The following is a 14365-nucleotide window of genomic DNA, read 5'->3' on the forward strand; positions in this document are numbered from 1 at the left end:
AAATATGCTAAGAAAATATCTAGCCAAGAGAAACCTATGCTTTTCTTAAGTCTAACTGTCTGGGCTGCAATTAGCAGGGAATGGCACCTCAAGAAATGTGATACAAAGCTTTCCATTCTGAGAGGTGGCTCCAGAGAATAACCAAGAGCACTCCAGGGACAAGCATTTGCAAGGCCACCGTTTAGAAGAATGCTCAAAGGAAAACAATTACTAAGCCATTGACCTTTAATGCCTACTACTCTTGTGCCTACCATTCACTTCTCTTGCAAACCACTGTCGGTTTTATTTCATGCCATCCTTTTTTCCCTTCATAATTCCCAACTGCTCAGCTTGTTTCAGCTGAGTTTGGCTCTGGATTCAGGAAAGCAGGGCTGACACTGTCCTATGTACACAGCAATATTTGCAATAGGTGAGTACATAATTTTCCTGCAGGGTCATTTGGTATGATTCATTTCTTCATATATGTGGCACATTAGGTAGTATAGCCTCAGTATTGCTACTATTACTTACACGGTAAAATTTCAACTGATTTATCCGATTAAAACTTGAGATGGCAGCCATAAATAAACAAAATATTCAATAGAGTTTCATTAATCTGGATCCTTGTTTCTTCTGTTAATTTTATGGCATTTCTTGACAGTGTGGAATGTCATTGTAAATGCTTCATGTAAGCTGTGAAATATATATATTTTTTTACTGCTGCTTAGTTCAGAATTACTTACTTTGACCCATAGCTAACAAGTTTCTTCCACAGCTATTCTACAGTACTCACAGAGGTCTCTAACCATCATCTGTGGCCATTATGTCTTTTTCACCCGCCCCCCCCCCACTGCTTTCCTGGTAGTTACTCACAAACTGATAATTGCCACTGAATAGATGCACTGCAATGCTGGGCTGTCATTTGTTTGTTATTTCCCCTTGGCTTATAGCCCTGTGGTCCTCTCTCAGGCTCTGTCTATATGCCAGTATTCTGTAATGATAAATAACATTATTGACCTGTAGGTATGCATAAAACATTAGATAGATCGTATGTTTTCCGGACTGTTCAACTTTCATGAACTGCATTTCAAGTTTCCCTGATCAGATGCCTAAGCTCTGGCACCCTAGGACTGGAGGAGGCAGATGAGTTCCATGGGCAGAAGTATTTCAACAAAGCCATGTATATTTGTACACACCTTCATATTCTGTCTTGTTTATGACTTAAACTAAACAGTTATTTCAGCTAATTTCTTAGACAACAGATGGAAAACCTACAAACTAAAGTGTATTTTGACCAGTTTAAATGGTGTGGTTTTATTTTTTTTGTTCCTTGTTGTCATTTGTCAGTTTTTGGTTTTTTTGTGTGTGTCTCTTCATTTCACAAAGCATTTAAATTCAGTCAGGCTTCATTCTTAATCTTTCCTTGCATAAAACCATGTACATTTTAGAGGACAGACGAATGGATTTTTTGTTTATTTGCTTTTGTATAACAACAACAGCATCAAAGCATAAATGATTTAGGAGTCTAAATTTAATTTTATGAAGTAGCTTTATATTCAGAAGTCTAATTCCCTTGTATTTCAATTAAAATAAGACTCTTAAACATGAAAGACAAACATGAAAATTGGTTCCTAATTTCTTCACAGCTAAATGTGCTTATTTTAACTCAGACCATGTGTATGTATGGATCTGTAAATTTATAGAAATACAGAATCGAAGAATCACTAAGATTGGAAAACATCTCTAAGATCATCTCTTCCAAACGTTCACCTAAACACCAATATTGTCCACTAAGCCACATTTCTAAGTACTGTATCAGCCCCTTCCTTAAGCACATAGAGGGACAAAGATTCCACCACTTCCCTCGTCAGCCTGTTCCAAAGTATAACCACTATTTCTGAGAAGAAATTCTTCCTAAAAATCCAATCAAATCCTCTCCTGGCACAACTTGAGGCTATCATCTGTCATCCTATTGCTGATACCTGGGTGAAGAGGCTGACCCCCACCTTGCACCACCTCTTTTCATGGAGTTGTAGAGAGTGATAAGGTCTCCTCTGAGCCTCTTTTTCTCCAGACTGAACAATCCCAGCTCCATCAGCTGCTCCCCATAGAACTTGTGCTCCAGACTCCTCCCCAGCTCCCTTTCCTTTCTCTGGACGTAGTCCAGGGCCATCTTGAAATCTTTCTTGTAATGAGAGGCCCAGAACTGAATGCAGCACTCAAGATATGGTCTCATCAGAGCTGATACAGGGGGATTAACACTTCCCTGCTCCTGCTAGCAAAGCTATTTCTAATTCAGTTCAGGATGCCACCAGAGCACAATGCTGGTTCATGTCCAGCTGAGCATTTACAGACATCTCCAGGTCCTCTTCCTCTACATAACCTTCCAGCCACTCAGCCCCAAGCCTATAGCGATCCATGAGGTTGTTGTGGCCAAAGTGCTGGACACAGCATTTGGTCTTGTTGAACTTCATTCCATTGGACTCAGCCCAGAGATCCAGACTATCCAGGCCCCTCTGTAGGGCCCTCCCACTCCCAGGCAGATGTACACTTCAACCCAACTTGCTGTCATCTGCAAACTTAGTGACAGTGCACTCAATTCCCTCATCCAGATCATCAATAGGAAAAGATATTTTCTATGAAAGAGAGAAAGATGGAAAAAATTGAGATATTCTGAAGTTTTATAAATTTTACAAGAAGTGAAAAGCATAATTTAGAAAAAATGTCCAGCTTATTTTACATCCAGCAGCAACTCAGATTACTTTCTCCCAACAATGCAAAATCACTAAAAATGTAATGATTTTGGATCAGTCCCTTTCTTCTCTTCAGATCACTACTACTGTAGTTAACGAAATAAAATAGTGAAATGAAATAAAATAGGTGACAAAATGTTAGATAAAATAACTGTGAAATAGACATGGCAATTTCTTCTGCAAGAGCTGTAGGTCAGTGGACCCAACTCTTTATTCACAACAGAACTATAAAAGAATATGATTTCAATACACAAGATCCAAAATTTGTACTTTTTTTTTTGTTTGTTTTGTTTATTTTATTTTATTTTTTATTTTTTATTTATTTTTTTATTTTATATTTTGAAAAAGATACCTAGGAAAAAGATTTGGACAGAGCACAGCAGTTGCAACTGCAAACAGTTTAGTTCTAAACTGGTTTAATAAATTCTAAAAAATTAACAGCAGATCTTATTTCTATGTTAAACAAATTATTAGATAAAAAACTTACAGTCAATTCCCATGGCAAAAATACTGTTAAGAGATAATTAAGGTAGAGAACAGACACACAATTTCTTATTTAAGATTTCAACACCAACCCCAGCAATATCTTCCTTGGGTATGAATTGAAAGGGCTTTGTTCATTACAAATTCATTAAGAAGCTCGCATTCAACTACTCATTCTTTAGAGATATATTCCCTGCCCCTCATGTAGTAAAGGAATTAAACTACTATACGATTCCTTTTCAACTGAAAAATCCATCAGATTATGTATACATTAAAGTCTAAATGAATGAAAAGAAACTTTTGCCTCATATTAGTGTATTAGGTAAAGAGGAACAAATGTTATTTTTTGGCTTTGTTATTTTCCTTCACTTTCTTTCTCTTTTACTGCCAAAGCCCCAGTAGAGTATGAATATCAGCCCATCTTCTAATATATGCAGCATAATCTTCTTAAAATGAGTTTTCACTTCAAGGAACAGAAGGGCTTAGAGATGAGCAGCATGGCTGTTTTGTGTTTGTTTGTTTGTTTGTTTGTTTTATTTGTTTTTGTATTTGGCATCTCATTATCCACAGTGCCGTTTTTTCTTCTTAGAACAATTGATTATCATTAGTGAAGGATATTTCTTCCTATATATTAATAGGGCTTTAATTTGGTTATATTTTTTGTTTGTTTGTGTTGTTTGTTTTTTTTTTAATTTTAAATTTCACTTTTAAGGAGCATGGGGGACAAATTGAGAGGCAGAGCAAGTCTGGGGGAGGTGAGGATGGCATTTTAATTTATTTTCCTTTCTATATGATATATCAATAACTAATGGGTACTTCTAGTAATTCAGTGTGAAAAACTGGGAAATAGAAACACATCATTTTCACTAATTTATTCTTTTTAAGAGTAATTATTTGAGAAACACAGACATATGAAAAAGTGAGACAATCCTTGATATGTTTGAGTGTATAGTATATATATAATTCATCATGGCTTTTTAGCTGAATTCAAATACAGTGTCTGTATAAAATCCAACATTCCTTGGGGAACCTCCGCTGAGTTCTCTACTTATTAAAGCCAATGAGGCTGGACCAGCAGACAATTTGCCCAAATAACTATTTGCATGGATAGTTTGTACTACATTAATGCCTGGTGGAAATTTAGTGATTTAACATGTTTTTTACATGCTTAATTATTTTCTTTTCAGATACGTTGGGTAAGGTAGAAAGTGTACTCCTGACCAATACAATCTTATTTGACTGTAGCCATTAAAAGTGTGAAGAGTTAATACTGACAGAAGAATAATCATTATTGTTCTATTCTATGCATGATGACATAGTCCAGATCATGCTTCTCTTTGTCACTGATCATCAGTTAAATTCTGTCATACCAAAAAAGAGAGTAATAGTAAGAGAGAAAAGAGAAAATCAGTTTTGAAAAAGCTAATTCTGAAATCCAGAGTAACTTTGGGTTACAAATTCTCTCTCAAAGAATGGCCACACAAATGATCTCATTTTCTGTGGTCTCTCTGATGTAGATGGCATTAAGAGACAGATCACTGAAAGCTTTAGCACCAGCAACTTTTAAAAATAAGATGCTGCTGGAAAGAATGGGAGCACTGGCACAATTATACAGATCAGCGTAGGAAGGTCTCCTTAGCAACACAGATTTAGCTGGTGGAGTGCTCTATTTTTGTACTTAAACCTTTTGACCCAATACATAGTAGTCCTGTATTTTGGAGTTCTACATGCTGCCATAAACTACCACCAGATGCTAGGTTATGGTAGGTTCCTGTTCAGCTTGGATTGATTCAAATGGGCAGCTAGCCAGAAATGGCCCTAGCTTCATTTCAGATCTTGAACTGCTGTACTAAGAGGACTTGGCACAAGCTCTATAGTCAGCTAGAACGCACTCACATGCTAATAGGAACCACCTCTGAATTAACAAGTTTCCAGTTGTTATTTTTTCCTGACAGCACCAACAACCTATATTCATATTTATAAAACCATAGTCTGTTTATCTGGACAGATTTCTAGATATAATTATCTTCAGGAAATGATTTTATTGATTTGATTTTAATTCAGTGTACTGTGGGAACCAATTTCCATTGCACACCGTTCAGTGGACCATGCACATCATATGTTGTGGAGCAGAGATATGGAGCTTGGTTTTATTACTGAGAACGGTTAGAAAGATGCAGATTTCTACATGATATTGTAAAGAAGACAATGTCTTTAAAAATATCCCTCTATCTCCAACTACTCTCTGTATAAAGCAGAAAAGAGGAGATTACACTTAGAAGTTGATGGTTGGTAATGTGGTAAAAACGCCAGTAAAACTCCCTGTTCGTGGAAGCTTTACCAGCCTTTACTGACTGTTTTGGCCTTCTCCAACCCTAGTATCTTAGTTAAATAAATAAATATGTAGTACTTCCATTTTTACTTTAAAAACCTACTGAAAATTTTATTAGTTAAAATAAACCACCATCATTTAAATAATGCACTGTTTGGAGAATATTCCTCTCTTGCTAGTTAAAAACAAAAACAAAAAGCAGCAACAGCAACAACAACAAAAACATGAAAATGAGAGGCCTAAATGAACATAAGAAACATAACAAAACCCAAATTACAAGAAAAAAATCATTTCTTTCCATTTATTTTTCCCCCTTCGGTGAAATTTCAGAGCAAGGAGAATTGATTCCATGTATGTGATTAATTTAGAGAACTGCTTACTGAAAATTAGTGTTTGGCAGGTTTCTTAAGAGGCTACAAGAGGAACAAATTACATGGAAACAGAAGGAGGACTAGAAGGGACAACAAAGACAGTGAGGAGTGCAGTGATTTGTGTATATAGATTACACAAAATTTTCCTGGATTTATTCCACTAGTTGTTTCATGTAATAAAGAAACAGCTTCAAAACACTAGCCTTGAATTACAGAAACAAAAAAGCTGCATACATCTACTAGGCATGACAAAAGAAATATCAGAATAATTGTTTTTCCATGGAATAAAAAAACTCCATCCTAACTGAATGCTCTGTTTCTATTAAAACTCATTCACACACACACACACACACACACACACACACACACAAACACCACACAAACAAACAAACAAACAAACTTATGGTAAACCTTAGTCACTAGTATATTATTTTGAGTTTATTGAAGCTCTTCAGCACCACAGCCTTCCGCTTGTTTTGCTATCAAGTGAAATTTTGTGTGCGAAAAACATACCCTCTACTCATTCTTAAGGCACAGTTCCATATATATAACATGCTCTTTTCAATGAAAATTCAAACTGTGCTGATATCAGTGGAGATCTACAACTGCTTTCAATGCGCTGTGGTTTAAGTCAGCAGGCAGCTCAAACAAACAAACAAAAAACAACAAAGTAGCACTTGTGGGTTGAGATAAAAAGTCTGTAATACAGAAAAAGAAGTGAAAAAAAAAAAACAATTGTAAAGTAAGCATATATACAGATACAGATCTGTATGTATATATATGTGTGTACAAATCTTCCTTACACTTCCTAGCCAGCTCCTCTCAGTTTTATAGTTTTTGCATGACACCATATGGTACGGAACATCTATTTGTCTTGGGTCACTTGTAGAATGGTATATCCTGCATGGAGGCTATCCCCTGCCTAGCATATGCACCTATTATTCAGCAACAACCAAACCAATAGTGCATTATTAACAATGAAAGTAGGGCATGCAGAGTGCCGTGCTGTACAGTGCTAACTCAACTGATAGCAAATTTTGTATGCATTTTGATATGCTGGCCAAAAAAAGGGCTCTGACCAGGAAAGAATATGCAGCCACACTTAATGTTTTCATAAGGGAGTTTGAGAAAAGGTTTCAAGACCTATTCAAAAGTAGAAGACACAGCTCCTCTGTAGTCAAGTTCATTTGTAGGTACAAGGGGAGATGGTTTTCAAGTGGAAGAGGGTAGATATAGACTAGACATTAGGAAGAAATTATTTACTATGAGAGTGGGTAGACAGTGGAACAGGTTACCCAGCTATGATCTGGATGCCACCTCCATGGAGGTGTTCAAGGCCAGGTTGGAAGGGGCTGTGAGCAACCTGGTCTAGAGGGAGGTGTTCCTGACTACACCAGGGTGTTGGAACTACGTGACCTTAAAGGTTCCTTCCAACTCAAACCATTCTATGATCTATGATCTAAGACTATTTAAAAAAAAAAAAAAAAAAAAAAAATTAAAAAAAAAATTATGTTTCTGACACCATTTTCAGTTGCAATAATTATGTGACCAGCACATTTTTCAAATAGAATGTATAGAGCTGAAGTCAGATATTCAAATCTGATTCATAAGACCTCTCTTACCAGTGAAAAACATCCTTTGCTTCAGAACTACACCTTATTCATGTAATTGCTTTTTGGCAGTATGCACTTTTGTGAACAACTGTCAAGGATGAAGCAGAGGAAGAAAAAAATTTCAACAAAAATCTCTTATGAAGACCTTGAGAGGACTGCGGTCATTGCCACCACACCAGCCTCATGCACAAAAATACAAAAGTAAGATCAAATATGCCACTAGTTTTATGGTTTTGTTACTGTCTTTCTTTAAATATTTTCAGACAAATATTAAAAAATATTATTATAGTAAAAATATTATATATATATATATAATATGTATATTTATATAGTTAGTATAGATATATAATATCTATAGATTATCTATATTATCTATATGTAGATATATAATATCTATATAGTACTAATATATCTATCATCTATCTGTCTATCTATCTGTCACTCTATCTGTCTGCATTTTATGAGGGCTGCTCCAAAAGTAATGATTCCTATTTTATTATGTTGTCCCATGATGTCAGAGACAGATGTTGGTGGTATGGCAGTAGGGGCAGAACCTTCCCATCAGTATTCCATTGCATTTTCTTGCTATGTGACAGATGGCACCAGATGGACATTCTGATAAAATGGTGTCTGACATGGAAGCGCATATGAAGAAAATGTGTGTCATTAAATTCCTCCATGTAGAAAAAATGGCACCCATTGACATTAATTGACTCTTGCGGAAGGTTTCTTGAGATGAAATAGTGGATGCGAGAGCAGTGAGATTTTGGGTGGTGTGTTTCAGCTGTGGCAACAGTGGGTTACTTCCCTACTGGTGAAGATTTTTATAAGCACAGCACAGTGAAAATTATACAGCCAAAGGAAGTTCCTCTTTCCTTATTGTCACCCAGGCAAGCCAAAATGTTGGACACCCCTGATTTAGCCAGCTTTGTTCACCTCTCCTAGTTCTGACTCCTACCAGCTTCTTGTGCACCCTCAACCCCTATGTTGGAAGGGCAGCACGAGCTGCTGAAATATCTTCGGCTCCGTGCAGCACTGCTCAGCAGCAACTAAATGACTGGTGTGTTATCAACATTATTTTTCTCCCAAAGTCAAAACACAGCATCTTACCACTCTGTTTGAGATGTAACCAGGACATAATGATATATACATCAGGCTGTAGTGATTCTACCTGTCAAGAAAATATCTTGTAGTGAATCTGTTTACATCTCTTAAGTTTAAATGTTGCATACAGTTATAGAAATCAGGAATAGAATTTACCTATTTATTTATTTATTTATTTATTTATTTATTTATTTATTTATTTATTTATTTTTAGAGCAAATTAGAACTTCTAGAGAGTTAATTCATGTCTCAATTTTCTTTGCATATTTCACTGGTCTCGCCCCCTCACCTCCTGCACCCCTCCTCCCCCGCCTCCTTTCTGCCATGCAACTACAAGATTTTTAGGGGCAAGGACTGTATTTTAAAATGTCCTTCCAGAGACTGTAACATAATGGAGCCTCTGGGGCTTCCAGTAGTATAAACAATATTGCTTTAATTCATTGTACAAATAGAAAAGATCTTCTCAAAATGGCTGTCAGAGGGAGTCCATGATGAAGTCTATTATGAATATTTATTTCAGCTGAGATTTGTAAATATTTTAATAGGCTTGGGTTTTATCTGGGTGACATTTAGTTATCAGTTACTATAGTTCATATGCAAAATACTGTCCACAGTACGTATGTAAGGCTATGTTAGGTCCCTTTATGAAAAAAAATACTAAGTAAAGCTATTTGAAAAAAAAAAAGCATAAGTAAGAGCCTCATTGTTTTTACCTGTCTGCATTAAATAATTTGTGTTTTCTTTGGTAATACAGTTTATAAATAAGACTGTGGCCTGAAGTTATTCCTATTTTAGAAACATGACTATAGGAAAATGAGTAAATTGATTTGGTTAATAACAAAAATAATTCCTTCTGCCTCTGTTAAGACAAGTCTGTTTTATAACACTTGTTATTATTTTTAAAGTTGTTATATTTTTCATATAATATTGTTGTAAAAAAAAGTTAATTACATTTTGGAAAACAAAACAACAAAATAACAAATAAGAAGTAACAGAAGTATATTTTTTAATCTTCCTAGAAATCCCAGTCTAAACTGTAGCTTGAATTAGAAGGAACATTAAAAATATCTATGCAAACTCCAAAAGGTAGGTAAATAATACTACTACTGAAATTTAGAACCTCTTTGCTTTTAATTTAATCCTGTTTGTGTTCTTGTTGTTAAAAGAAAAAATAAAATAAAATAAAATAAAATAAAATAAAATAAAATAAAATAAAATAAAATAAAACAAAATAAAATAAACGAACAAAATACTTGTTTATAAATTATGTAAATAATTCCCTCCATTATACTTAAAATTTTAAGGGTAGTTTTCAAAGATCTTTCAGGGACCTGGAAATCACTTAATTGCAATGTGAATAGAATGTGCATAAAACTATTTAATTTATTTGAGTCTTCATCAAAGGGAAATTAAAGATAAATTTAGGAAATTATATAGCTATATTCAGGTGTTTGTTTAACATTCCAAAATTGTCCTCAGAATTTTATAGCAGTTTCATGTATTTAAGAGTAATCTGTGTTATAATTACCTAAAATAACATTTTCTCACCTTGAAAACCTTATTACAGCTATTTTTAAAAAATAATTATACTAGTTTCGAATGATAAGAAAAAAAGCCTGAGTTACAGAAAGAAACAGATACAGAAAGGGGAAATAAGAAAGGGGAAATAATTTCTTTTTCTTTTTTTTTTTTTTTCTTTTTTTCTTTTTTTTTTCCCAATCAATACAAAATGTTTTGACAGATTAAAATAAGACATTAAATCAAAATGTTAATTTCAAATGAAACATTTCATTTTGAAAAGCTGACATGAAACAGACATTTTGTATCAAATTGACACTGAAAATTAAATTGCCACTCAAATTCTGCTTTAATTCACATGTCAATTCAAAAGTAAGCAGTTAGATCTGTACAAAGAATTTAAAACAATTATTTACAAACAAACAAAAACCAGAAAGATCATTAAAATGGACACTGTCTATATGCAACTTTGAATATGATGAAAACATGTTTTTCAGATGCAAAATGTGAAAGTTATCAAATATTTTTCATCAGAACATTTTATCTCTAGCCTGATTCCTTATGTGTCCATCTTGGATATGACTAAACTAGACTCTGTGGAGCAGAGATGCATTCTTACCAGAGTTCACATGTCAGTAATACTCAAGAAAGCTGTTTCATGAATTGCTGCCTTGTTAAGGCATCTGTGCTTGGTTATCAGACACAGCCTCAGATACCTTAGTATCACAGAAATATATAAATAAATGAATAGCAATAATAATAACTAAGAAGTACAAGGAGCAAGTAGAGAAAAAGAGCAAAAATTTTAAATGCCTGAAACAAAGAAAGAGAGTGAGGGAGAGAGAGAAAAGAAGGAAGGGAGGAAGGGAGGAAGGAAGGGAGAAAGGAAGGAAGGGAGGGAGGGAGGGAAAAAGGGAGGAAAGGAGGAAGGATGGTACGGAGGGAGGAAGGAAGAGGGTAAGGAAGGGAGGGAGAGAGAGGGGGAAGGAAGGAAGGAAGGAAGGAAGGAAGGAAGGAAGGAAGGAAGGAAGGAAGGAAGGAAGGAAGGAAGGAAGGAAGGAAGGAAGGAAGGAAGGAAGGAAGGAAGGAAGGAAGGAAGGAAGGAAGGAAGGAAGGAAGGAAGGAAGGAAGGAAGGAAGGAAGGAAGGAAAGAAGGAAGGAAGGAAGGAAGGAAGGAAGGAAGGAAGGAAGGAAGGAAGGAAGGAAGGAAGGAAGGAAGGAAGGAAGGAAGGAAGGAAGGAAGGAAGGAAGGAAGGAAGGAAGGAAGGAAGGAAGGAAGGAAGGAAGGAAGGAAGGAAGGAAGGAAGGAAGGAAGGAAGGAAGGAAGGAAAGGAAGGGAAGGAAGGGAAGGAAGGGAGGGAGGGAGGGAGGGAGGGAGGGAGGGAGGGAGGGAGGGAGGGAGGGAGGGAGGGAGGGAGGGAGGGAGGAAGGAGGAAGGAAGGAAGGAAGGAAGGAAGGAAGGAAGGAAGGAAGGAAGGAAGGAAGGAAGGAAGGAAGGAAGGAAGGAAGGAAGGAAGGAAGGAAGGAAGGAAGGAGCATGAAAGAAAATCACACTATATATATCATTAGATATCATTCACTATATGAAGCATTTGATAAAAGTGGATTTTTCCTGAGGAAATGGCCATAACATTTCTGTCTCACTCTCTCTTTTTTTTTTTTTTTTTTTTTTTTTTAAGAAGTTACACATATCACAAGAAAAAATTTGTATTTCCCTAAGTTCTTCCATGACTGAAATTCACTCTTAGTTTTGTAGTTGCTGTGAATTGAAGGCTTAAAATGTTTAAATGAAATACAGTGTCATAATAATAATAAACAAAATCCCAGTTCTCTCTGCCATAACATTATAAATGGTACTTAGTCAATCTTTTCATTCTCTAAGTGCTATGATGGTATGATGATTAAGAAATCTATCTCCAATAGGATGGCATATTTTGTATAATAAAGCAGCAGATGTGATCGATAAAGGCTGGTATATTTGTCTATAGTACATTCTGAAATTTTTCTGATGTGCACTGTTCTATATCTATACTACCTAATTCTGTATGAGGTTATTAGACACAAATAGAGTACTCCTTTGCCTGAGAAGTACATGGTTTCTGAGAGTTCTCTCTTCACATAAACTTAAATCTCTTCTGGTTTCAAATAAAATTATGGGGAAAATATAGGGGAAATGACTTGCCCATCACTATCTATGTTATAAATGATTCAGGTATGTGATTTTAGAGATAAATGCCTGAAAGAAGGTACAAGGCAAACAGCTTAACCTCTCTCACCGGTAGCTGAGCAGTTAATGATGAAAATAAGTGCATTTTACCTGGCACCCAATAGGAGCACTGTTACACCAAACCAATAATAATAATAATAATAATAATAATAATAATAATAATAATAATAATAATAATAATAATAATAATAAAATTCCTTGAACCTTAGGGATCTACCTGGAAATCAAAACAGAACTTCTTTTTATATTATTTTTAAAAGCTGTTTTTCATTTGAACTTTTTCCTAGGGTTATTTCTGGATTAATAATGGGGGAACTGATAATTTGTTCCTTTGTTTCTTTTTTTTTTCTTCCTCTTAAACTTTTATTCTTTGCTTTTCTGTTTTTGCTTTTATTGACATGTAGGGTCTCCTCTCAAAGCATGTCTATGTAGTACACTAATGGGGCAATGCAACCAAGCAGCTATGAATGAGACAGCATTAAATTATATCATCCAGACAGTAATGATAATACAATCAAGGCCATGGAAATGTTTGACCTAACCACATTTGTCTTCACTTGATTTCCAGTCTGCATCTGAACAAGTGGCTTCCCCCTATGAGTTGCCTTTTTCAATGTAATTAATTGAGGAGTATTCAGACAATGTCCATGTAGTCTTCCAAGGAAACCTACCTGGACTGATTTGAAGATGTCTTTAGTACACTTACTTTTGTTTCTGTTTATTTGCAAGAACCCTCTATTCTTAGACATGAAACAGTAGAGAAGAAATACAACACCATAAAAATAAAGGAATCCATTAATCACCTCATCCTGTTAGTTATCAAGAAACAGACTCTCTTACATGTATTGGAAGAAAGAATGCATCAGGAGAAGCAAAGAGAGAAAAACAACTTCATGTGTTAGTAAAGAGATGCAAGTAACTTTAAAAGTATTATTGGAGAGACACTACTTTCAAATACTAAAATATTAAAATTGATTGAGGTTGTGAAACAAGTGTATTACTTAGCCCTCTGTGCATTAAAATTAATTTTTCATCTCTTATCTAAGCAGCTTCCCTATTGGATTTTACTGAGCATTCTTAATATTTTATATGCTTAAGAAAAAAAAAAAAAAAAAAAAAAAAAAAGGAAAAAAACTACACTTTGACATCTCAACAATCCTGGGAATGTTTATTTTTTTTCTTCCTCTCCAATGCAAAACATTTTCAAATGATGCACGAAAAAGGAAAAGGAAGGAAGGAAGGAAGGAAGAAGGAAGGAAGGAAGGAAGGAAGGAAGGAAGGAGGAAGGAAGGAAAGGAGAAGGAAGGAAGGAAGGAAGGAAGGAAGGAAGGAAGGAAGGAAGAAGGAAGGAAGGAGGAAGGAAGGAAGGAAGGAAGGAAGGAGGAAGGAAGGAAGGAAGGAAGGAAGGAAGAAGGAAAGGAAGGAAGGAAGAAGGAAGGAAGGAAGGAAGGAAGGAAGGAAGGAAGGAAGGAAGGAAGGAAGGAAGGAAGGAAGGAAGAAGGAAGGAAGGAAGGAAGGAAGAAGAAGGAAGGAGAAGGAAGGAAGGAAGGAAGGAAGGAAGGAAGGAAGGAAGGAAGGAAGGAAGGAAGGAAGGAAGGAAGGAAGGAAGGAAGGAAGGAAGGAAGGAAGGAAGGAAGGAAGGAAGGAAGAAAAGAAGGAAGAAAAGAAGGAAGAAAAGAAGGAAGAAAAGAAGGAAGAAAAGAAGGAAGAAAAGAAGGAAGAAAAGAAGGAAGAAGCTATTTTTTGTTGCACTATTATGGGCTCTAGTTCCCTCATAATTGTGTATGCAAGCGTTAAGAGCGCTATTCTTCTCTACATTATTATCTTTGTTTCCCACTATCTCATTCACGTGGTTCGCATCATGCAGTAGCCCCCGCAATGTTGAGAACATCAATAATTTGATTGTAGCTGAACAATAATAAACAATGAAGCAACTTCATCTGAGCTGGAAGATCTGGCCTTAACCTCTTCCTATTTACAGCTCA

This window comes from Excalfactoria chinensis, chromosome Z, assembly GCF_039878825.1.
Source record: "Excalfactoria chinensis isolate bCotChi1 chromosome Z, bCotChi1.hap2, whole genome shotgun sequence".
NCBI lineage: Eukaryota > Metazoa > Chordata > Aves > Galliformes > Phasianidae > Excalfactoria > Excalfactoria chinensis.